Source organism: Bombina bombina, chromosome 5 (assembly GCF_027579735.1).
Source record: "Bombina bombina isolate aBomBom1 chromosome 5, aBomBom1.pri, whole genome shotgun sequence".
NCBI lineage: Eukaryota > Metazoa > Chordata > Amphibia > Anura > Bombinatoridae > Bombina > Bombina bombina.
This window is the reverse complement of record NC_069503.1, coordinates 1,072,802,973-1,072,827,971: the sequence shown is the minus strand read 5'-3', so window position 1 is coordinate 1,072,827,971 and position 24,999 is coordinate 1,072,802,973.

Sequence of the window (24,999 nt, the reverse complement as noted above, 5' to 3'; positions counted from 1 at the left end):
CCTATTTAAAAACAAAGGGCTCTGGTTTTGAAATTGTTACCCACTACTGCTGTCAGTCTTGTATAGTGTTTCCCTCTGCAGGCTTCATTATATTCCTGTGCAGACGGAATTTAATTCCCCTAGAATGTTTACTTTTGTGTAATAAATTCACTTAGTAGTGCACTTTCATTGTTTAGTTTGCCTGTATTTTTGGTCATTTAAGTCTGAAATATGAATTTTTTTCAGCGCCGCTGAAGGGCATTCTGAAAGATTCAGAACCACGACCCTGCAACTTCCTCCACACTTGTTGCTTTATCAGGGAAGGAACTTATTTAAATCTGTCCTTAATTGGTCACAGCAGACACATGACAGAGAGCAGCAGGGTGACTCCATACAAATTTTGGGAGGTTCGATGATGAGACTAGGTGGCTTAAGACTGAGTGGTCTGGGGTGCAGCATTGTACAGGCTGTGATTGTGTTACATGGGGTCCTGTGATGTGACTGTGTAAACTGGGAGATGGCAAATGTTGTACAGGAATATAGCTTTTGGCCTTAGGCGTGCAGTCTGACCTGGAAACTTGGCAGGTGTGGTCCAGGGGGGAAATGGCCAATGTGCTTCAAGGACAAAGTTAGGACCCAGGGATGCCGCTTTGGGACCTGGGTACATGGTCAGTGGGGTCCAGGGGCAGAGCTTGGAGCCTGGGATCTGGCTTGGTGGTCTGGGACTATCTAAAGTGGTCTGGGGGGCATAGCTAGGCATTTTGAGGGAGCGGGAATTTCAGAGAAGAACTTTCCCAAAATACCGAAGAATTTTTAGCATTTTTCTATCACTCCATTTAAACAGAAACAGAAAACAGAAACTATATATGTTTTTTTAATAGACATCTCAAGGTATTGATCTTGGCCCATTTTGGTATATTTCATGCCTCCATTTCACCGCTAAAATGTGATTATATAAAATAAAAATTGTTGTCTTTTTCACAAATTTTGGATTTCCCACTTAAATAATTTACATACTGGTTGTGCAATCATGAGACAAAAACTTCTCTGGGATCCCCTTTGTTTAGAAAAAGTAGATATACATGGCTTTGCCATTGGTTTTTGGTATTAGAATACCACTAATTTCAGCTGCACACCACACTTCTATTATTCCCGGCAGTGAAGGGGTTAATCAGGTATTTTGTAAGGTTAATTTTAGCTGCAATGTAGAGATTACCCTCATACCTGACACCTCCCACCCCTTGATTCCTACTAAATACCTCTCTTCCCTCTCTCACCCCCTACTGGTCACCACCATCTTAGGTACTGGTAGTTTTTTTTTATTAATATATATTTTTTTTAAATATGTATTTGTTTTTTTCTGCAGTGTAGTGATCCTCCTCAGAACCTCCCACCTCCCTGATCCCCCAAATAGCTCTCTAACCCTCCTTCTCCCACTAATTTCAGCCATCTTTAGAACTGGCAGATGCCTTTACCTATACATACATGTTTTTTTTTTAGGTTTTAAAACAAAAACAAAAAATTCTGTAGTGTAGTGCTCCCCCTCCCTCTACTGCAATAATTAGTCAGGGACCCCCACATTTTTTCTGTAGTGTAGCTCCCCATCCCTCCCACTTCCTTCATTTTTTTTCTGTAGTGTAGGGCCATTCCTCTCCCTCAGATGCTGGACCGCCCACTCGCCTCCCGGTTTCAATCCCACACCTTCCACTGGTACAAGCAGATGATCGTTACAGATGGTGACACACACAGTGTCACCGTCTGTTACGATCAGGCCTCTGCCTTCATATGGAAAGGGAGCACCAATCGTGCTCCGGTTCCATATGCAGGCAGATACCTGGAGCTCAGGAACTCCAGCTCTTGGTTGTTAAGTTACAGCTTCTTCCTGCAGCTCTGACTTATATATACACCATGCGGTATGATAGGCAAAGTACTGCATGACGTACATATATATATATATATATATATATATATATATATATTTATATATATATATATATATATATATATATAGCATATTTACACATAATTTTGAGTTAAAGGCTTAAAATTATTATACAGTATGCAATTCTTCATGTGCACAAAAGTAAATTGCAAATTTCTTTTAATATTATTTTATATATATTATATACAGACTGTGTACTGTCTCTTTAAATTACAGGAAAAGGGAACAATTATATTGAAAAGTTATTTTGCTCTGCAGAGTTAATCATTTTCTATTTCAATCTCATTTGATTTAGATTTTGTCTCATTCTGCATACAGTAAAAATGCTAATATAATACCATATTAATAGAAAATAACCATATACAGTAAAGATATAGATGGCAAGATTAAAAAAAAAAGCTGCATTATGACCCTTCTAGGTCCTCAGTTAGACAAACATTCTATCTGTACATTACAATTTTCATCACTGAAAATTGATATGTATAGATATGCTAAAATATATTGCATGGATATGATAAAATATATTGCATAGATGGAAAACTGTAGAAAGAAAAAAAAAAGAAAAAGAAATAGTTGTCTGCAGTCCCAGATAGCACAACACCTGTTTTACAGATACATTTAGAAAATTTTAATATATACAAAAATGTATGATATAAACAGTGTAACAGATAAATTTCCTTGCAGTTTCTGGTACTATGCAGGGACTTTGTTAGTTGGCGCAGAGGGCATCTCAGGCAACTGCAGTGAAATAAAATGTTGGCATAGGGCATGAGCCAAAATCTCAAAATAGCGCCTTGTTCATGCAAATCCTGTATTGTTTGCAACCATGGGAACATGAAACACTTTTTGCAAATAATAATGATACAATTATCTTAAAGATAACAATTCAAACAATTTTGAAATAAACAAAGTCCCAAGTTCTCGAATCAAACTTTTATTTTAGTTTAAAGGTAGGTGCAAGTTGTTAAAGCAACAGTTCATACAGTGTCAGACTTAGCTCTAAGAGATTTCTTAAAGGAACCTATAGATTATATGTTGTGCATATGAGTTAGCAGGAGTTAACAAAGATAACACTATTTTTTTTTTTATGAGGAGAAAAGTTAAATTAAAGCTGTTTACATTTAAAGTGGTTGTCAGTATATTTATAAGAATATTCAGTAGTGCTCTCCAAAATCATGTATTAGTCTATGGCAGGGTTATAACACAATATATTTAAATAATTATCCTTTAAACTAAACCCTCAATATGCATCTACTAGAAACCATAAAATTAATACAAATATCTGAATTCTTTTATTTAGTTAATATCTATGAGCATATTGGAATATATTTGTAATACCAGAACATGAAACAATATTATATGCACTTAAAATTATTAAGATATGCTATACTTCTTACAAAGCCCTGAAAAGTTTACCTTTAAAAACCAGCCTTATTTACAAATAGCCTTTCATTCAGTTAACACAATGAGATTCTAAGATATTTAGCTGCTAACATTCAAGCAATACACTCAGTTATTTAACCACAATTTACTCTAACACAATTCTAATTAGGATACTAAAAATACATATATTCTTACAGTGAACAATTGCTTTAAATGAATTTCTTAGCATACAAAAGATAAACTTGATCCTACACAGGGCTATGAATATAAGCAAAATATAGACTGTTCTCTTTAAATCTATTTATTATAACTGGAGTATGTTCTTACCAATAATCTTTTATATATATATACTTTACCAGTTGATATTCAGCTTCAAGACTTGTCCCACCTCATATAAAATAAGTGTAATTGCAATGGATAAGGAGAAGTATGGCCCACTTTGTTTTATAGTTTGACTGTCTCCCACGCAACAGTTCAGTCAGTTACAAAATCAGCAGCTAGTGTCCCCTCCCCTATCCTGCATACAACTTATATTCTGTTAATCATTGGTGTGGAATATGGGTGGCCCTTCAGAACCTGCTTTGTTATTGGGTATGTGGAATATCTAATCGGATTTGCCCTTAACGGAGCTGAACATGTTCACCATGGAAACGCATCTTTTGAACAGTTAATTCCCTTAACTGTCCTACTGGATTCTGGCCACTCGGGGCAGTAGACATACAACACAGCAATAAATTTAAATAGCATTTTTAACAACTTAATTATTTCTATGAAGTGGTTATTCATTAGACTATAACTCTCTACAACAATTATTCACAATATTTGTTTCAGATAGAGTAGTAGCTTATGAATTTTCTGATCATTTTGATATGAAACATCAATATATTATAATAAAACAATTTATATTGCTAACTATTCAAGATTAATGGCATTTATATATCTGTTATATATGTATTTACACAATTACAGCATGCTTTACATTTCTAACAAATTCTGCATGCATGAATTATTATATGTCTGAGAAATATAGAGACACAGCGGTTATTATTCCATACAGACGATCTTGTATTTAGTATCTTTTAGGCCCATCTGGAACACAGAAAACAACATGTTATATATCATCCAACATGGGACTATCACAATTGCTATTTAATCTATACAGATTTAAATCTATCTCCCAGATATATATTCAATATAGTCTGGGGCATACATTTGATATGTTTATCTGCAATATTATCAATGTAATTATTATTCAATACAGCAATTACCCCCTTAATATAATATGTCAAGGCTCAACATATATACATATATGGGTTATTTCAAACATACACATGAAACTATTGGCATTATTTCTTTTTCAAAATGTATTTATCTTTATCTATGCCACACAGGGAATTGCAAATGCCAATTTGTCTGTTTCTAGTATATGGAGACTTCATAAACAGCATAGGTCATTTTACTAGTAGTTGTAAAAGTCACAATACAACATATTTTCTGTTTAGCTAGCAATACAGACGTGTATTTGATGTTTAGGGGCAATTAACACCTCTATTCTAATCATTGTGTATTCAGAATTTTACCTGTTTATCCAGTTCATAGATCCAGAGTGTGTCTCCCTGCACAGCATGAATCATTGTACAAATCTGTGTTAATTTTCAGTTCCTTTGAAAGATGTTTGTAGCTTCATCTAGGGAGCAAATGCTTCCCTTTTGTTTCTTGGGACATCCTGTCTGCAATTTTAGTCTTGAGATATGTTTATTCAAACTTGTGGGGTTTTGTGAATCAAATCCTGACAATCCTATTTCAGTAATATCTGATAAAAATATGGTTTCATACATTAAACACATTCCCCTGTCCTATTGACATATATATATATATATATATATATATATATATATATATATATATATATGTATTTACCTATTTACCTGTACCCTGACATAATTCCCCCTTTCAAATTCAAATATATGTAGGACACATGTATTTGAATTGGATCAAAGTCAGTGGTACTCGGTGAGGATGTTGGCCGTATACTTAATAAACAGTCCTTTAAGTAGAAAGTCCGTCATTTTTGAGCCTTCATGTTTATCAGCTAGGCATCTTTAAGCTACATTATGTCTTTATTTCATTTTGGGATATGACACTACATTCTCCCTCTATGACTTGAAGTTGGGATCTAGGATGACATGCTCGCAGCTGATTGATATTGACCCATTTATCTATGAAACTTTCATTTTTGGGGATCCGTATTTTATAGGCCACTGGAGATATTTTGTCAGTAATGACAAAAGGACCTTTCCATGAGGGAAGAAATTTCATCTCCCTAACCTGATATCTTCCAAAGTTATAAAGATAACTTCATTTATTTCATATTCCTTTTTGGACGTTTTGAGATCATAATAGGTTTTAGTGGCAGTTGTGGCTCTTTCTAAATTCTGTTGAGCAAATGCAAAGGCATATTTCAGATGCTTTCTTAGGTTCTCCACATATTGATGTGTATTGGCAGGGTTTATCAAGTTTTGGTCTGATGTATGGTACAGCAGATGCTGAGGTAGTACCATTCTTCTACTAGTCATATGTTCAAAAGGTGACATCTTGGTAGCGCTACTTGTAGTTGCTCTTAATGTCATTAGGACTAGATGTAGTTTTACATCCCATTCTTTACCTGTTTCACTCCCAAACTTCTTGAGGATTTTAACAACGGACAGGTTGTAACGCTCTACACCACCACTTGAGGCAGCTCTATAAGCAATATGGAGATTTCTTTTAACCCCTAGTATTTTCCACATTTTTGTCATCACTTCGCTAGTGAAGTGGGTTCCCCGATCTGATTCGATTCTTTGGGGTAAACCAAATCTGGAGAATACGTGGTTGATGAGCAATGCTGTGCATTTTTCAGCACTATTGTTAGGTGCACTAATGCACTCTACCCATTTAGTGAACAGACATGTCACGGTTAACATGTATTTGTTACCTCTTGATGACCTTGTTAGCGGACCAATAAAATCAATTTGTATATCTGACCATGGCATTACCATCCCCCTTTTCTGCAATGGCGCTCTATGCGTTGGCGCAATGGCTTGGAACTGTGGACAGATTAAACAACCTTGACAGTAGGTTTGAACATCTTTCAACATGTGTGGCCAAAAAGCATAATCACACAATATTTCATGTGTGAGTTTGGCACCACGATGACCAGATGTGGGAGCATCATGGGCATGTTGAAGCATTAGACCTCTGAACTTAGTGGGTACTACCCATTGCTCAATGCCAGTTTTGGGAGGTTCTAATTAACAAACATCCTGTAACTTGAATTGTGATCTGGATTTCATTAAGATTCTAAGATCTTCTTTGCCAATACAATCATCTTTTGAGATGGGGTTGCTTTCAGGATCTTCTATGTGTTTATAGAAGATGCCTACAATGGGGTCTTCTTTTTGACTAGTGATCAGGTCCCCACTAGGAGAATCCTGACTCCATTGTACCAAGTGAGGCTCACTCTGTTGTTTTGCCTGGTTTCTTGTAATGTCTTCTACCTGAATTGCACCCTTTAAGTGGTCAATATTAAGGAGTTCTCCAGTTATGGCTCCTTGTTTGGCTAATGAATCCGCAAGATCATTGCCTTCCTTATCTGGGCCTAGAACCCTGGAATGACCCTTGGTCTTTTTCCAGTGTATGGTTAAATCATTGGATACCACCAGATTATCAATCTCGCAGAACAACTTGCCATGCTTGACTGGTTTGTTATTGCTTTTCTGCATACCATTTTTTTTCCAAGTTCGCAGGTATTCAACAAAACTGTCATGCACATAATTTGAGTCAGTTATGATCACAAATTCGTGAATGCTATGTTCAATAGCCATTTCAATGGGTTTTAGAACAGCAGTTAGTTCTGAAACTTGACTGGATCTTGGTCCAATGTTGAAACCTATAGATATATTTGGGCATCTATTTGTCCAAGTTATACCAATGCCAGCGACTAATCTGCGCTCATTATCAATAGTGGCATGGTAAGAACAACCATCAACGTATACCCAAGGTAATGTTTGACAATGGTCTTCATTGTACATTTTATATGGGGAAAGCAGTTGTTCCTCCAGGAAATCATCTTCTGATAATTCTTCCCCAGGATCTTTTGCAGTACAGTCGCAGAGCTCGGCAAGCCCCTGTGCGACTGAATTCTTTTTATTCTGCTTGTAGCGAATTTCTAAAGGCCAGCCTTGTAAGGAAAGAGTCCACGCTGTTATGCGGCTATTAGACAAATTTTCTATCTATTATTCTGTCACTTTGCAAATATAGCAAAGGCTGGTGTGCCATTTCTACAATAATTTTCTTGCCCTGTATATAGCTGCGTAAATTTTGTAGAGCCCATACAGTAGATAAGAGGGCTTTTTCGCAATCGCTAAATTTTATTTCTACTGGGGATAGAGTTTTGCTCGCATAAGCTATGGCTTTGCTTAAATTATCATGCTTCTGGTATAAAACAGCACTCATGCTTACATCCGTGTAACCTGTCTCTAAGGTTTACCACCATCAGGGTACGCTAAGCAAGGTGCTTGAGTGAGTTTTCTTTTCAGCGCTTTTATGGCTGTCTCTTGAGACTCACTCCAGTGCCATTTCACATCCTTCTTTAGAAGAGTAGTAGTGGTTTAGCTAATTCTGCATAATTATCAATGAATTTGCGAGAATAATTTGTCATACTCAGGAAGGATCTCAATTCCTTTAAGTTAGTTGGGTTTTTAGAATTTACTATAGCTTCCACCTTTTTCTTCTGAGGATTTAATCCTTCAGAAGTAACTTCATGTCCCAAGAAGTTTACACGAGTGCGGCACCATTGAGCTTTCTGTAGGGATAATTTGACACCTGCCCTTTTAATTTGGCTGAGGACGTGTTTAAGCTCTGCAATGTGTTTTTCAAAGTCTGTGCTTTTGATTAAAACATCATCAACATAAGATAGAGTCCCCTTTTCCAGTGCATCAGGCATAGCCTTATGCATGAATACAGCAAATTCATGTCCAGAATTTATGTATCCAAAAGGAAGTCTCTGAAATGCATACTGGATCTTTTGGAATGAGAATGCCAGCTTATACTGGTCCTCCTCATGTACCTTTATGGTCCAATATCCCTGTGCATAATCAATGGAAGTGACTATTTTGGATCCCTGCATTTGCGCTAGGCACTGGTCAATGTATGGTACAGGCCAGCCAGACATGTACACTCGTTTGTTTAGCTGTCTTAAATCAGCACACAAACGCCATTGTCCATTGGGCTTAAGAACACCTGGAATAGGATTATTATTAGAGCTGTGCACCTGTCGTATGATACCCCTTTCTTCCAAGTTCCTTATGATTTCTGCTAGAGAATCATATGAGGCTAAAGGAAGTCTGTATTGTTTAACAAATACAGATGGTGCAATGTGCAAGTCTGTAGTACCACAGTCATAAGAATCCTTAGCAAAAATATCCTTGTACTCCATCAGGAGTTCTCGCAGCAGTTGGCGTTCATCATCGCTGGAACAGCCATTAGCTAAGGATATTTGCTCTTCGACTATTTGCTGAAATCGTGGAAAGATTTCAGGCTGTCCTATTTCATAGGCTTCTTCCAACCTAGAGGTGAGATCCCCTTGATTATAGTTTACATTGCCCCCATGACTCTGGGAATTGGGGTAATCTTGCTGTTTGATCAGCTGATCAAATACTAGAGAGGCTTCTTCAATTTTACAGATGCCTTCCTCTGAGCTGAAGGGATAAATAGACTGAATATTAAATAGACCCTCTGGCATAGATGCAAATGATTGTTCTATTAATTGTTCTTCAGTTAAGTATCCTTCAGGTATTAGCCCAATTACATTATTCTGGAATCCAAAAGTGTAATAACTTGATTCCAGTGCATATCCTATGGTAGTTCCCTTGGATAATGTTATATCCTGTGGGGTCATGCTATGCACAATAATATGTATTGGAACAGTTCCAATATTCCCCATAGGAGTGTAGGTCACTCTGACACCCAGATTTTGTATTCTATGGGAGAGGCAAATTAGTGTTTCAGAAGTTTTTAATTTCTGACCTCTCTTTACCTGTAAGGGTAAAAAGAAATTATCAGCCCCAGCAGGAATTATAACATTGTTAGACACCTGCATATTTACAGCATATGCTAATTGCTGGTTTGATTTCAGGGTTGCATTTTCATCCTGAAATACTTCAGGGTCCCCCTTTAACCTGCTCCAGAGGCAAGAGTTAATAAAATCTATTTGTATGGCATATCTATGTAAGATATCAATGCCAATGTATATTTGATTATGGGGAGTGTTTAAAACTAAAAACAGGTGCTTCACTGATTTATTACCCATAGATACAGATAATAAGCATTTAGCTGTGATGTTATAGCTTTCAAACCTGTTATCCAGGTTGTGGACACAGTGGTCTTGGGGAGAAAGATATTTAATCACTTTAGGTTCAGCTATCTGCGCTAATAAGCCTTCGCTTATATAGCTAGCTTCCTGTTTTAAGTTTAATTTAGCATACTTGGTTTTACCAAGCTTGTGTACTTACAAATTCTGAGCAATCAATTCTGGGATTATATTTGGCCATACTGTATGCATTTTTCAATTCAGAAAGGAACTCGATGGGACTTTGATTCGCACTACATTTTAAACCATATACCGCTATTTTAGTGGCAGTTTTAGTGCGATGTTGCCCGAATTCTTTTCTGCATTGTCGTTTGATTTCACACCAGGAATGAATATTCATATCCTTTAGTGAAGTAAAGAATTTATGATGTTTACTGTCAAATACCCAGGGCAGAAATTCAATTTTTAATTTCTCACTTGTTACATTCATTATAGCTAATGCATTTTCAAAAGCCTCTAAGTGATCAATTACAGATTTTGTGCACCCTGTATGAAAGTAACTATTTTATGGGAATCATATACCGTATTAGACTTACTTTGGGCTTCTCTATTAGAGTTTCCCTCATCCGCACCAGCTGAGTTACAGCAGTTTCCTGGATTTACATCATGAGGTGACTGCCTATTTCGGAAATCTATTTCTGACCCAATAGGGGTCATTTGTCTATACCCTTCCATATATTTTTGTACCTCGTCCCTGACGCGTTCTCTAAGGGAGTTAGCATTATCTGCATTATTCTCACTGTTAATATAGGGGTTTTCATTATGGAGATATGACCTTTTTAAATCACTTAATTCTCTCTGGCTTTGCGCAAGCTGTTTATTTAATTCTTGTATCTGTGTGCGAGTAAGTCTATATTATGCTTATCTAAGGCGGTTAGGTTTTGGGCAAATTCATCCATTTTATTTTTGGCTATTTTTAAATCCTCTTCGCATCTGCGTGAGGAACGAATACTACTTTCTAGCTCCTGTATCTGCAATCGTTTGTCTATGACACAAAGCGACATTTTGTCAATAATGCATATCAAAAGGGGCCAAGATTTTAGTATTAGTTTGTCTCGCTTTTTGAGAGTCTTGCATTGATTAATAATTAATAATTCTTGGAAAAATGCATTTGTTTCATTCCACATATTATTATTAATGGTAATATTTTTAGCCCTAATTTCAAGCATATTCATAAAATCATTTAATTCACCCGCAATATTAAACTTCTCTTTAATGTGACTTATGACATCTTTCTTTAGGATCTGACCTTTTGTAAGGGGTATTGTGATGGGACCATTTTCAATGCTATGTATAGAATTAAATGAGTCACTTCTGGCTACAGACATTATTATATTGGCTTAGTATTTAGTTAAATTAAAACGCTAATACAATTTTTACCAATAAAAAGAGAGAAGAAAAAAAACTATATTTTTTAAAAAAAATTAATATTAATTTTGAAATATTAAAAAAATAATATATTTTTATGAATTTTGAAATATGAACAAAAATTTATATTTTTATGAATCTTGAAATATGAAAAATTTATTTTTTTGATTAATTTTGAAATATGAAAAATCAATATTTTGTATCAATTTTTCAAAAATTAATCTTTAACAATATTTCAAAATATCAATATCAATCTCGAAATATGAGCATCAATATTTCAATCTTCAAAACATTTTTTTTTTAATTTCAAAACATTAATTTCGAAATATGATTTTTTTCTCTCTTTTATAATAATTTCTATTTACTACAAATATATGATATCAATATAATAAATATTAATAAATCTCAGCAAGTGCCTCCATACAATATGTGAGTATATTTATAAGAATATTCAGTAGTGCTCTCCAAAATCATGCATTAGTCTATGGCAGGGTTATAACACAATATAATTAAATAATTATCCTTTAAAATAAACCCACAATCAATATGCATCTACTAGAAACCATTAAATTAATATAAATATCTGAATTCTTTTATTTAGTTAATATCTATGAGCATATTGGAATATATTTGTAATACCAGAACATGAAACAATATTATATGCGCTTAAAACTATTAATATATGCTATACTTCTTACAAAGCTCAGAAAAGTTTACCTTTAAAAACCAGCCTTATTTACAAATAGCCTTTCATTCAGTTAACACAATGAGATTCTAAGATATTTAGCTGCTAACATTCAAGCAATACACTCAGTTATTTAACCACAATTTACTCTAACACAATTCTAATTAGGATACTAAAAATACATATATTCTTACTGTGAACAATTGCTTTAAATTAATTTCTTAGCATACAACAAAAGATAAACTTGATCCTACACAGGGCTATGAATATAAGCAAAATATAGACTGTTCTCTTTAAATCTATTTATTATAACTGGACTATGTTCTTACCAATAATCTTTTATATATAAATACTTCACCAGATGATATTCAGCTTCAAGACTTGTCCCACCTCATATAAAATAAGTGTAATTGCAATGGATAAGGAGAAGTATGGCCCACTTTGTTTTATAGTTTGACTGTCTCCCATGCAACAGTTCAGTCAGTTACAAAATCAGCAGCCAGTGTCCCCTCCCCTATCCTGCATACAACTTATATTCTTTTAATCATTGGTGTGGAATATGGGTGGCCCTTTGGAACCTGCTTTGTTATTGGGTATCTGGAATATCTAATTGGATTGGCCCTTAACGGAGCTGAACATGTTCACCATGGAAACACATCTTTTGAACAGTTAATTCCCTTAACTGTCCTACTGGATTCTGGCCACTCGGGGGCAGTAGACATACAACACAGCAATAAATTTAACCAGCATTTTTAACAACTTAATTATTTCTATGAAGTGGTTATTCATTAGACTATAACGCTCTACAACAATTATTCACAATATTTGTTTCAGATAGGGTAGTATCTTATGAATTTTCTGATCATTTTGATATGAAACATCAATATATTATATTAAAACAATTTATATTGCTAACTATTCAAGATTAATGGCATTTATATATCTGTTATATATGTATTCACACAATTACAGCATGTTTTACATTTCTAACATGTCTGAGAAATATAGAGACACAGCGGTTATTATTCCATACAGACGATCTTGTATTTAGTATCTTTTAGCCCCATCTGGAACACAGAAAACAACATGTTATATATCATCCAAACATGGGACTATAACAATTGCTATTCAATCTATACAGATTTAAATCTATCTCCCAGATATACAGGGAGTGCAGAATTATTAGGCAAATGAGTATTTTGACCACATCATCCTCTTTATGCATGTTGTCTTACTCCAAGCTGTATAGGCTCGAAAGCCTACTACCAATTAAGCATATTAGGTGATGTGCATCTCTGTAATGAGAAGGGGTGTGGTCTAATGACATCAACACCCTATATCAGGTGTGCATAATTATTAGGCAACTTCCTTTCCTTTGGCAAAATGGGTCAAAAGAAGGACTTGACAGGCTCAGAAAAGTCAAAAATAGTGAGATTTCTTGCAGAGGGATGCAGCACTCTTAAAATTGCAAAGCTTCTGAAGCGTGATCATCGAACAATCAAGCGTTTCATTCAAAATAGTCAACAGGGTCGCAAGAAGCGTGTGGAAAAACCAAGGCGCAAAATAACTGCCCATGAACGGAGAAAAGTCAAGCGTGCAGCTGCCAAGATGCCACTTGCCACCAGTTTGGCCATATTTCAGAGCTGCAACATCACTGGAGTGCCCAAAAGCACAAGGTGTGCAATACTCAGAGACATGGCCAAGGTAAGAAAGGCTGAAAGACGACCACCACTGAACAAGACACACAAGCTGAAACGTCAAGACTGGGCCAAGAAATATCTCAAGACTGATTTTTCTAAGGTTTTATGGACTGATGAAATGAGAGTGAGTCTTGATGGGCCAGATGGATAGGCCCGTGGCTGGATTGGTAAAGGGCAGAGAGCTCCAGTCCGACTCAGACGCCAGCAAGGTGGAGGTGGAGTACTGGTTTGGGCTGGTATCATCAAAGATGAGCTTGTGGGGCCTTTTCGGGTTGAGGATGCAGTCAAGCTCAACTCCCAGTCCTACTGCCAGTTTCTGGAAGACACCTTCTTCAAGCAGTGGTACAGGAAGAAGTCTGCATCCTTCAAGAAAAACATGATTTTCATGCAGGACAATGCTCCATCACACGCGTCCAAGTACTCCACAGTGTGGCTGCAAGAAAGGGTATAAAAGAAGAAAATCTAATGACATGGCCTCCTTGTTCACCTGATCTGAACCCCATTGAGAACCTGTGGTCCATCATCAAATGTGAGATTTACAAGGAGGGAAAACAGTACACCTCTCTGAACAGTGTCTGGGAGGCTGTGGTTGCTGCTGCACGCAATGTTGATGGTGAACAGATCAAAACACTGACAGAATCCATGGATGGCAGGCTTTTGAGTGTCCTTGCAAAGAAAGGTGGCTATATTGGTCACTGATTTGTTTTTGTTTTGTTTTTGAATGTCAGAAATGTATATTTGTGAATGTTGAGATGTTATATTGGTTTCACTGGTAAAAATAAATAATTGAAATGGGTATATATTTGTTTTTTGTTAAGTTGCCTAATAATTATGCACAGTAATAGTCACCTGCACACACAGATATCCCCCTAAAATAGCTAAAACTAAAAACAAACTAAAAACTACTTCCAAAAATATTCAGCTTTGATATTAATGAGTTTTTTGGGTTCATTGAGAACATGGTTGTTGTTCAATAATAAAATTAATTCTCAAAAATACAACTTGCCTAATAATTCTGCACTCCCTGTATATTCAATATAGTCTGGGGCATACATTTGATATGCTTATCTGCAATATTATCAATGTAGTTATTATTCAATACAGCAATTACCCCCTTAATATAATATGTCCAGGCTCAATATATATACATATATGGGTTATTTGAATTATTTCAAACATACACATGAAACTATTGGCATTATTTCTTTTTCAAAATGTGTTTATCTTTATCTATGCCACAAAGGGAATTGCAAATGCCAATTTGTCTGTTTCTTGTATATGGAGACTTCATAAACAGCATAGGTCATTTTACGAGTAGTTGTAAAAGTCACAATACAACATATTTTCTGTTTAGCTAGCAATACAGACGTGTATTTGATGTTTAGGGGCAATTAACACCTCTATGCAAATCACTGTGTATTCAAAATTTTACCTGTTTATCCAGTTCATAGATCCAGAGTGTGTCTCCCTGCACAGCATGAATCATTTTACAAATCTGTGTTAATTTTCAGATGTTTGTAGCTTCATCTAGGGAGCAAATGCTTCCCTTTTGTTTCTTAAGATATCCTGTCTGCAATTTTAGTCTTGAGATATGTTTATTCAAACTTGTGGGGGTTTTGTGAATCAAATCCTGACATCAGAATTTCAATCCTATTTCAGTAATATCTGAAAAAAAATATGGTTTCATACATAAACACATTCCCCTGTTCTATTGACACACACATATATATATATATATATATATATATATATATATATATATATATATATATATATATATATATATATATATGTATGTATTTACCTGTACCCTGACATGGTACAGGAAGTGTAATTAATATATAGGTATAAATTGCTGACAGAGAATTCCCAAAGAAATGTTGGTTTATTCAGAGTTGGAATATCCATTAAAAACCACTGTATTATATTTTTATTGATCTATTTTTGAGTATCTTGTCTATTTAAAGGGATAGCATAAAATCTCTAATTTACAAGTTTGGCAAGACGCTAGCATCCGATTCCTTGGTTAATGTGCAATCATTTATATGAAATTTTGCTCCACAGACTATTACTCTCAATTATATACCTGCCAGGCCAAGGGGACGGACAAGGGGGTTGCTGATTTTTGGGAATCTATTAAACTTTCTTGGTTAACTCAGGACTAATTGGAGGCTCTGAAAACCCTAATTACTGTGGAAGAGTTAGGTCAACAATATCGTCATTGGCGAGTGAGAAGGCAGCTGGACCGGATGGTCTACCAATCAAATTTTACAAATTGTTTAGGTCCCATATTGTTCTGATTTTTTCCAACCTCTTTCATTGTTAATATGTAGGCTTAAATTGCCCGTGGAAACATTTTCAATGGCACATATCACTTTAATTCCCAAACTTGGAAAGAACAAAAACTCCTGAGCCCTACCTCCCTATTTCGCTGCTCAACTCAGATTATAAAATATTGATGAAACTCCTTGTGAATAACCTTAAGTGGATTTTGTTCCACCTCATACACCCAGATCAAACAGGTTTTGTTTATGGGAGTTCCTCAGTCTTTTTTTTTAGATGGATAGTGGATATAAATTCTCATTTCAGGATTCGAGCAAGAACCTCCAAAGGTCTGAACTTGTCAGAGGCCTTCCTGCTCTCCTTGGATGCAGAGAAGGCCTTTGATAGAGTAAAATTTAATTTCAGTGGACCCTTTCTGTCTTTAAATTCGTAATATTTACTCAGCTCCCATGGCTTTTATATACGTAAACAGTATTTTATTACCTAGTATAACTCTTCAAAGAGGTTCAAGACAGGGTGGCACTTTGTTGCCACTGCTTTTCAATTTGGTTCTAGAGCCTTTGGTTATACCGTTGTGACCGGTCTTTCCAGGTGTTAATACTATGGGACACCAATTGCATTTGTTGCTTTAAGTCAATAATATGATACTTTTTGTAGAGCATCCCGCCCAATATATTCCTATAATCCTGAAAATTAGTACAGCGTTTGGTAGCTTTTCAGGATATAAGGTTAATAAAAGATACGAGACAGGTAATGTTACCCTTTTAAAACAGTTACTACATTCCTTTCGTATCTTGGTATACAATTATGTGCGGACTCCTGTCATTAATACAACTTAAACATTTAAAAGCACTGCAAGAATTTGGGTGTGCAGTTGCAGGGTTCAAAGTGCTTACCTCTTTCACTCTCTGGCCGGATTAGCCTGGCCAAAATGATCACTAGTGATGTCGCGAACTGTTCGCCGGAGAACAGTTCCCGGCGAACATAGCTTGTTTGCGTTCGCCGCTGCGGGCAAACATATACGATGTTCGATCCGCCCCCTATGTGTCATCATTGAGGAAACTTTGACTCTGTATCTCACAGCCTTCTGACACATTTGAGCCAATCAGCAGCAGACACTCCCTCACAGACCCTCCCAGCTCCTTGGCAGCAGCCATTTTAGATTCATTACGATCTTGCTTTCTTAGTGAGAGGAGCTTTAGTGTTGCTGCTGCTGACATTATAGGGAAATAGATAGCTAGGCTAGTGTATTTAGTGTCCACTACAGTCCTGAAGGACTCATCTAATCTCTGTTGTTAAATAACACTAGAAGACTGATGTAAAAGTTTTTACAAAATGTAAACTAATGTTACACCAGATAGGAGTGGTGGACTGGCACTGAGGATGGAAGTAGGCACAGTATATGCTGGCAGCCTGACACACAGGCTGGCACTAATGGCAGCCAGGCTGGCCTGGCAACTAAAATTAAATAACACTAGAAGAGGACTGATGTAAAAAAATGTTTAAAAAAATTTACACTAATGTTACACCAGATATAAGTGGTGGAAAAAAGAGCTATTAATCACACTATATGATGTGGGCCTGACACACAGGACTGATGGAAAATGAAATTAGATGACACTAGCAAAATCATTTAAAAGTTTTTAAAATTTTTTTTACAATAATGTTAAGCAGATATAAGTGGTGGCTGGCACAGCAATTAACCACAGTATATGCTGTGTAAGCCTGACACACAGGCCTGATAGAAAATGAAATTAGATTACACTAGCAAAATGATTTAAAAGTTTTGTTGTTTAAATTTACACTAATGTTAAGCAGATATGAGTGGTGGCTGGCACAGAGCAATTAACCACAGTATATGCTGTGTGAGCCTGAGATACAGGCCTGATAGAAAATGAAATTAGATTACACTAGCAAAATGATTTAAAAGTTTTGTTGGTTAAATTTACACTAATGTTAAGCAGATATCAGTGGTGGCACTAATCACAGTATATCCTGTGAGCCTCACACACAGGCTGAAAGCCAGGCAAACGCAAATAAAATTACAAATAAAAAAAAAAAAAAACGACTGAAGTTATAGCCCTAAAAAAATTCCTGCTTTTTGAATAAAGATAGCAAGAGAACGAAGAAAAATTGATAATAGATGTAAATTAGAAAGTTGCTTAAAATTGCATGCTCTATCTGAATCATGAAAGAAAAAATGTGGATTTAGTGTCCCTACGGGTATGGATATGGAGTATTTTGCGGCTCTTTGCGCATGACAAAAATAGCACGCATATTATGAGTTGAAAGGAAACACGTTCGCTTGAGTAACTCAAATTTAATGGGTGTCAGGATAGTGCGACTTCAGAGCTGTGGTTATCTGTTACGCGAGAATTTTTTTTAACAATTTTTATTGAAAAAATATTAAATAGTACAGTCACACTTATTACAACACTGTATGATATTTGTTTTATAAAAATTGCAATAAAAAGGGCTTAAAGATTTAAGGTCTCAGATGTTGGTATATATATATATATATATATATATATATATATATATACAGGTGGCCCTCGGTTTGCACCGTTTCAGAATAACAACCTTTTTTTCCAGTCATGTGACTGCTATTGAAAAGCATTGGGAAGCAGTGCATTGATTAAAATAGCCAGTAGGTGGAGCTGTCCGCTTGTGTTGCAGCAAAGATATGCAAGCCAAGCAAGCTGAAATTAATCAGTTTAACCAGACCTGAGCTATCGAGCAGCTTGCAAAGGAACAAGATCTTCCTGTCTATAAATCAGTCCAGATTGGAATGCATAGAAAGAACTGTTTGCAGAAAAATGCAAGTAAAGTCTGTGTTGTGTGATTATTTTATTAGGTTTATAATGCTGTTTAGCATTTAAAGTCTTCATTTCAAAGCTTTAAAAATAATGTATTAGGTGTTACTTATGCCAATTTTGAGAGGGGCCTGGAACCTAACTTCCTCACTTCCCATTGACTTACATTATAATTTGGGTTTCAATTACAACGGTTTCGATTTACAACCATTCCTTCTGGAACCTAACCCCGGCGTAAACTGAAGGCTACCTGTATATATATATATATATATATATATATATATATATATATATATATATATATATGTGTGTGTGTGTGTGTGTGTAAAAATGTATTTATATGTGTGTGTATATATATATATATACAATATCTCACAAAAGTGAGTACACCCCTCACATTTATGTAAATGTTTTATTATATATTTTCATATGACAACACTGAAGAACTTATACTTTGCTACAATGTAAAGTAGTGAGTGTATAGCCTGTATAACAGTGTAAATTTGCTGTGTCCCCTCAAAATAACTCAACACACAGCTATTAATGTCTAAACCGTTGGCAACAAAAGTGAGTACACCCTTAAGTGGAAATGTCCAAATTGGGCCCAAAGTGTCAATATTTTGTGTGGTCACCATTATTTTCCAGCATTGCCTTAACCCTCTTGGGCATGGAGTTCACCAGAGCTTTACAGGTTGCCACTGGAGTCCTCTTCCACTCCTCCATGACGACATCACAGAGCTGGTGGATGTTAGAGACCTTGCGCTCCCCTACCTTCCGTTTGAGGATGCCCTACAAATGCTCAATAGGGTTTAAGTCTGGAGACATGCTTGGCCAGTCCACCACCTTTACCCTCAGCTTCTTTAGCAAGGCAGTGGTCATCTTCGAGGTTTGGGGTCATTATCATGTTGGAATACTGCCCTGTGGCCCAGTCTCCGAATGGAGGGGATAATACTCTGCTTCAGTATGTCACAGTACATGTTGGCATTCATGGTTCCCTCAATGAACTGTAGCTCCCCAGTGCTGACAGCACTCATGCAGGCCCAGACCATGACACACCCACCACCATGCTTGACTGTCTGCAAGACACACTTGTCTTTGTCCTCTTCACCTGGTTGCCGCCACACATGCTTGACACCATCTGAACCAAATAAGTTTATCTTGGTCTTATCAGACCACAGGGCATGGTTCCAGTAATCCATGTCCTTAGTCTGCTTGTCTTCAGCAAACTGTTTGCAGGCTTTATTGTGCATCATCTTTAGAAGAGGCTTCCTTCTGGGACGACAGCCATGCAGACCAATTTGATGCAGTGTGCAGCGTATGGTCTGAGCACTGACAGGCTGACCCCCCCACCCCTTCAACCTCTGCAGCAATGCTGGCAGCACTCATACATCTATTTCCCAAAGACAACCTCTGGATATGATGCTAAGAACGTGTACTCAACTTCTTTGGTTGACCATGGCGAGGCCTGTTCTGAGTGTAACCTGCAGTGGCATCACTAAGGGGGTGCGTGTCGCCCCCGGGTGACACCCTCCAGGGGGTGACACCACCATCCAAAGTTTTTTGTTGTTGTTGAATTTTTTGTTGTTGTTGAAATTTTATTGAAATTCAAAGAAATACAATGTAGAGATGCATACATTTTTTTATTAGAAGGGCCAGCAGTTGTGAACATTAGTGAGACTGGGGAAGTTGTAGACACACTTTAATTTTTTTGCCTCTTGAGCCCGCGCCGCAATTTCCACAAATAGTTTTCCCGGCTGCTTTTGCTTGTTTGTACTTTGCTCCTCCCCTGCCCAATTTCACTATGAATGTTGTGGGCGTGCCGTGGGGCTTGCAAAGTTGTGCTGCCAGCCTAAACCTGCCTGCCTATCTGTGCTCACTGCTCAGTGACGTGTGGAGCAGTGGAGTCACTCACTGCTGTGCTGTCTCTCTAAACGGGAACCAGGAAATCGTGAGGGGAATACCTGGCACCTGACCACATGACTGTCTGACACTGTCTCTAAAGTGAAGGAGCTACGTATGATGCCCACCAGATCGGTATGGTTACAGTACACTAAGTGTACACTGAAGAGGTAGGAGGGGAGGGCGGGCGGAGGTCTGGGGGTGGGCAGAGTGCAGAGGTGATTGGCCATAAGAAGCGGTAGGCACATGGCCTGGGGCTGTGCACTGACAGACCTGGAACAGAGTCAGGGAGCAGAATTTTCAAAGTTTGCATGCCTGAACCTTTTCTTTAGTGAGTGCACTGTTTATCTTTCATTTGATGCTCTGCTGAGCCAGGTAGCAGCTCTAGGCATGAACTTTATAATTAATGCAGTGCAGTTTACATATTTTGTATGTGTGTGTGTCTGAGTGTTTTTGTGTGTGTGTGTCTGAGTGTTTTTGTGTGTGTGTCTGAGTGTTTTTGTGTGTGTGTGTTTGTGTGTGTGTCTGAGTGTGTTTCCGAGTGTTTGTGTGTGCATTTGAGTGTGTTTTTGTGTTTCTGAGTGTGTGTGTGTGTCTGAGTGTTTGTATGTGTGTGTGCCTGTGTTTTTGTGTTTGTGTGTGTCTGCTTTCTGTTTGTCTTTTCTATGAAATCCTCTTCTTGCAGTAAAAAAAAAAAAAATTACTGGGGGGGGGTGGGGGTGGCACCATAACTTAGAACTTACGGCACCGGGTGACACCAACCCTAGTGACACCACTGGGAAACTGTCCTGTTAAATGGCTGTATGGTCTTGCCCATCATGCTGCAGCTCAGTTTCAGGGTCTTAGCAATATTCTTATAGGCTAGGTCATCTTTATATAGAGCAACAATTCTTTTTTTCAGTTCCTCAGAGAGTTCTTTGCCATGAGGTGTCATGTTGAACTTCCAGTGACCAGTATGAGAGAGTGTAAGAGCGATAACACCAAATTTAACACACCTGCTCCCCATTCACAACTAATTGGGCCCAATTTGGACATTTCCACTTAGGGGTGTACTCACTTTTACTTAAAAATCACAAAAGATGGTGCAAATCCTGCTGGAAAGGGTTAGTAAATGTATCACGTATACTCAAATTGGGAGTTGCTAAAACAACTCTATAAGGTTACAACATTCTACTGTAGAATTAGTCATTGTAACCTTATAGAGCTTTTTAGCAACTCCCAATTTGAGTATACGTGATACATTTACTAACCCTTTCCAGCAAGATTTGCGCCATATTTTGTGATTTTTTAAGTATTTGTCTATTACAAATTAATTTTGAGATAATTTGTATTTTGTAGGTGGTAGAGTCTGGGTCCAATTGATTTATAGAATAGAAATACCCCAACCCAATTTTTTAAGATTTTACATGTACTCACTTTTGTTGCCAATGGTTTCGACATTAATGGCTGTGTGTTGAGTTATTTTGAGGGGGCAGCAAATTTACACTGTTATACAGGCTGTACACTCACTACTTTATATTGCAGCAAAGTGTCATTTCTTCAGTGTTGTCATGAAAGGATATAAGAAAATATTTACAAAAATGTGAGGGGTGTACTCACTTTTGTGGGATACTGTATGTATATTTACAGATGTATACACACACATATATATATATATATATATATATATATATATATTATATAGATAAACATTTTACCAAAAAATCATATATACAGGTGGCCCTTGGTTTACAACGGTTCAATTTATGGCATTTCAGAATAGCGCCTGTCTCTGTGTGTCACAACACCGCCACTGAGAAGTCATGTGACGGCTACTTAAGAAGAAAAAGTTTGCAAAAACAAACTAACAGTATTTCAATGCACTTGACCTACTGTTTGGTTATCAGTCAGTGTATACGTGGGGCATGAGTCCCTGAGGGCAGCCTGGAATAGAGCCGCTCAGTATCATATTGTAAATGTTTCTCCGACTCCGTCACATACAGTACCCTGCATAGTACGATAAACATAAACACCTCACTTTACTAGCAAGACTTCTTAGATGATCTAACCAGAGCGGAGCCCTTTAGATTATGGGATCCATAGTTAAAGGCAGCAGTAGAAGACCTACCCAACAGAGGGCCCTGGTGCAAACATTGTTTTTGGGCCCCCAAAGGTAATTTTGAGGATAGATAGTCCTGCAATCTGCACTAATAAAAGGCTCCCCAGCATTAGCATTGTATATATTCTGCACATGTCTATGTATAGCCTGGCTGCTATGGGGCCCCCCAGCACTTGGGCCCTGGGGCCACTGAACCTGCTGCACCTATGGTAGTTCGGTCCCTGGGTAAAGGGACAGTTTACCCTAATTTTTGCTCCCCTTTAATTTGCTCCCAATGATCCATTTTACCTGCTGGAGTGTATTTAACTGCTTACAAGTAGCTCCTTTACCTTTATTTCAGCATTTCATTCAGCTGACTTTGCATGTGGTATTCCTTGCTATATTGAAAATGTATTTACGTAAGTATTGGCTATAATAAGGCTATGCAAACATAGCTAGCAGTGGGAGTTAGGAGAGATAAGTGATGCAATGTTAATTTTCAGTTATCTCTATTTATTGGGCTTTGGTATACAGACAGAGATAATATAAAGAAGGATGTCTGCGTACAGCAAATGATAAAATAAGGAGATCTGATTTGCCCGTTTTCTCAACCCATTTTAATGGGTTGTGATTTCAAAGAACAAAAACTTAAATTTCATAAACAAAAATAAACATAAATAAGCAATTTTAATATATTTTATACTCTGCAGTTGGTATAACAAGTCATTGGAAAAACATTAAGAAAAATACAATTGTACAATACATTATCCCTTTAAAGTCAACTAAAGAACTGAAAATGGCTGGTGAGTCAGTTCAAATGACATACGTAGCTTTGTGGATTAATAACTATCCCCTCTTTGTAAACACATACTTAGTGGAACGGAATCATCGTTTTGCTTTGGACGCATGCAACCTAGAAGTTATTTTTTGCTGTGACTATTTATGTCTCCATAGAAATACTGTCACTGTTTTATGTATTCATGAGGTTATATCATTCATAATTTGAAAAAACTCACAAAAATGGAATTCTATCTTAAAGGAACAGTAAATACAGTAGATTTGCATAATCAGCAAATGCATGATAAATAGACAATGCAATAGCACTTAGAGGTAGATTTATTAAGTAGCGGATGCTGCTATCTTCCTGCAAAGTTTTAGGATAATTGACACCCCCTGCTAATGGCCGATTGGCCACGAATGTGCAGGGGCCGGCATTGCACAAGCATTTCACAAGAAATGCTTGTGCAATGTTAGATGCGGGATCGTATGCTTTCGGCATTTAGCGATGTCAGACATACACGATTTGCTACAGTGAATCATTTCCGCCTGCACATTTGATAAATTGAACCATTAGAGGCCCATTTATCAAGCTCCGAATGGAGCTTGACAGCCCGTGTTTCTGGCGAGTCTTCATACTCGCCAGAAACAAAAGTTATGGAGCAGCTGCTCCATAACCCTGTCTGCCTGCTCTGAGCAGGCCGACAGGAATCGCCACAATTCAACATGATCGAGTATGATCGGGTTGATTGACACCTCCCTGCTGGCGGGTCATTGGCCACAAGTTTGCAGGGGGCGGCGTTCCACCAGCAGCTCTTGTGAGCTGCTGGTGCAATGCTGAATACGGAGAGTGTATTGCTTTCCGCATTCAGCGATGTCTGTCTGACCTGATCCGCACTGTTGGGTCAGGTCCGACAGACATTTGATAATTCGGCCTCCATGTCTGAACTTCAAATGAGTAGTAGAATTTTTTCTGACAAATTTCAAAGTTATGCCTATTGCCACTCCCCCCTGTACCATGTGACAGCCATCAGCCAATCACACATGCATTTAGTATATTCTGTGAATTTTTGCACATGCTCAGTAGGAGCTGTTGAGTCAAACAGTGTAATTATAAAAAGACTCTGCATATTTTGTAAATGGGCGTCAACTGGAAAATTGTTTAAAATTGCATGCTCTATCTGAATCATGAAAGTTTAATTTTGACTTGAGTGTCCCTTTAAATACATTATAGCTTTCCTTGTTTTCCTCCTATTACTGGTACTATCTCAATGTTCTCAGAATAAACAAAAATACGCATTGTTCTCTCAGAATATACTGCCCATAAAGAACCAGCACTACAGCTATTTTTAAATATTTTAACGATTTAATTGATATCCATAAACCAATAAAGCAATGTTGATAGAACTGTTTAATTTCACACGTTGAAAACAAATATCAGGTTTTATTTTATTGTTTTGGTTTTTTTGAATGAGTGAAAGAGGAAGACTGATAAAAATGTTTCCTTTATCTTTTTTTTTAAATTTGCCCTCAGTATAAATTTGCCAGTAAAGTGGAGAAAGTGTTTGCTGCGACGTTTTTCATTATGAATTACCTCTAGTCACAATTTTCATAGTAACCCACTTGTTTTTCACCGTGCCCATGCAGAGAAGCATCAATGCTGATGTGCGCATATTCATCACAT